Source organism: Apium graveolens, chromosome 7 (assembly GCF_009905375.1).
Source record: "Apium graveolens cultivar Ventura chromosome 7, ASM990537v1, whole genome shotgun sequence".
NCBI classification, from domain to species: domain Eukaryota; kingdom Viridiplantae; phylum Streptophyta; class Magnoliopsida; order Apiales; family Apiaceae; genus Apium; species Apium graveolens.
The window spans coordinates 121,601,768-121,603,989 of NC_133653.1; the positions used below are offsets into that span (position 1 = coordinate 121,601,768).

Below are 2,222 nucleotides of genomic sequence, written 5' to 3' on the forward strand. Positions count from 1 at the left end.
TTGATTCGCTAGAGATAGAACACTGCTCAGTTTCATGTGCCCCCGCACAAAGTTCACAAACACTAGTGATTTGATTAATTTCATAATTAGCCAAAGAGTCCACTTTCATCGTCAAAACTTGAAGTTGAGCAGTTATAGCAGTAGCTGTATCTACTTCCGAAATTCCTTCTACCTTGCCTTGCAACATTCTTTGCATAGGATTCTGGTATTCATTAGCTTCCATAAGCTCAATCAACTCATAAGCTTCATTATAGCTTTTGGCCCATAAGGCTCCACCAGACGCTGCATCGAGCATAGGTCTAGAATGAGCACCCAAACAATTATAGAAATAGTTTATAATCATCAAATCAGGCATGCCATGTGTGGGCACTTCCTTAGCATCTCCTTATATCGATCCCATGCCTCATACAGAGATTCTCCAATTTGCTGTGCAAACTGAGTAAGAGCATTCCTGATTGCAGCAGTCTTCACCATAGGAAAGAATTTAGTCAGAAACTTTTGAGCAAGATCCTCCCATTTGGTGATAGGCCCTGGTGGTAGAGAATGTAACCAACACTTTGCTTTATCCCACAGAGAGAATGGGAAGAGTCGCAGCTTGATAGCATCTTCAGTCACCCCATTGAACATGAAAGTGTCGCAGATCTCGATGAAATCCCTGATGTGCATGTTGGGGTCTTCTTGTAATATTCGGGATATCGCGTGTAATTATTTTTATCAATAAATAATTTTTATATGATTATTATGTGATTTTTTGTGCATTATCTAATGATTGGTGTGGATATGTGAATGCTTATATGTGATACAGTATAAGTATATTTATTTTATTATGACAAGAATAAAATATAGATAATTACAATATTTTTCTGGTAATTTTTGGGCTATTATATGATTTTATATTGATTTATGAATTTATTATTATTTTCTGAATAATTACAAAATTATTTTATAAAGCTAATATCGTCTGAATTCAACTTTTTTTACAACCCGAAACTCTTCCGAAAACACCTTCCTAACCTAATCTGGTAATTCCGGACATTTTCCGTGTTTTGACTTTTTCAATCCGGATTATGGTTTGACCCGTGCGCGGGCCGACGCACAATTTTTGATACGATAATTATTTTGATGTACCAACAAAACCCGTATTCTCGAAAGACGGGATATTATTACATTATTTTCGTATAAAGTATTTTATAAGAAGCCCAGTTTGGATAATTATCCAATACAGGTATCAAATCGGATCGTTTTTGCAGTTAGTTAACGGCTAAGTAACTAATTTAACGATCCAAAATGAACCAATATTCCAAAAATATATATAGCCCTTCTATCATTTCATTTTATTCATATAATCACAATTAGTCACTAACACCCTGTAAAATACAGAGAAAATATCGAATTAATATCACGTTCTTGAAAATTAAACGCACAAATGAAGGCGTTATCGAACTCCGATTCGGGCGTGGAATATATCAAAACGAAGCTCTCGAAAAGTTCTTTCATAATCAATCATCCATTTCAGTGCAGAAATCAAGCTGATTTTCTTATTTAATTATTTAAATTCGAATTATTTAAGAATTAATATATAAATTTTTGTTCTTGATGTTATTTATATGATTTGATGATTCCATCGTGTAGATAATATTTTTCTGGTCAATTTGGTATATTATATGTCAAAAATAGGTTTCAATAACATAGAGAAAATGATGTTTGATTCTCAGAAATGAAATTAGGGTTTTAAACTTTGAATGGCCATTCGCCACCGATTTCACCAACTCCGCCAAGTCAGAGGTCGCCGGCGACGATGGCGGCAAAGAAATTGCAAATGAGTCCCCGGTTTTTCGAAGATGGTGACTTTAAGTCACTGATGTTTCAAAAATTGCAAATCAGCCTCATACTTTTGAAATCTTACACTTTTAACCCCTAAACAAAGTTTCAGAACTTTACACTTTACCCCCTGGAATTTCTATTTTTAAAAACTGTTTTTATTTATTTATTTTAATTTCAAAAATGCTTTTTAAATTATTTTTAATTCTTAAAATAAATCATAATTAATTAATTAATTAATAATAGTTGATAATTAATTATTTAATTAGTCAATTAATTTAAATATTAATTATTTAATTAATTTTAATTGATTTAATAATTTGATTTAATCATTTATTTGGATTTAAATATTTCCAAAAATAGTTTCGAGCTTTCAAATATTATTTAAAATTATTTTCGAG

General features: G+C 31.7%; 1 non-coding gene across 1 annotated transcript; it reads left to right on the forward strand.

Moving 5' to 3' along the window:
* Positions 1 to 353: 353 nt before the first annotated feature.
* Positions 354 to 459, forward strand: LOC141676150 (small nucleolar RNA R71). Its single transcript, XR_012556756.1, has one exon. It is a non-coding gene; the product is annotated as a small nucleolar RNA R71 (small nucleolar RNA).
* Positions 460 to 2,222: the final 1,763 nt, after the last annotated feature.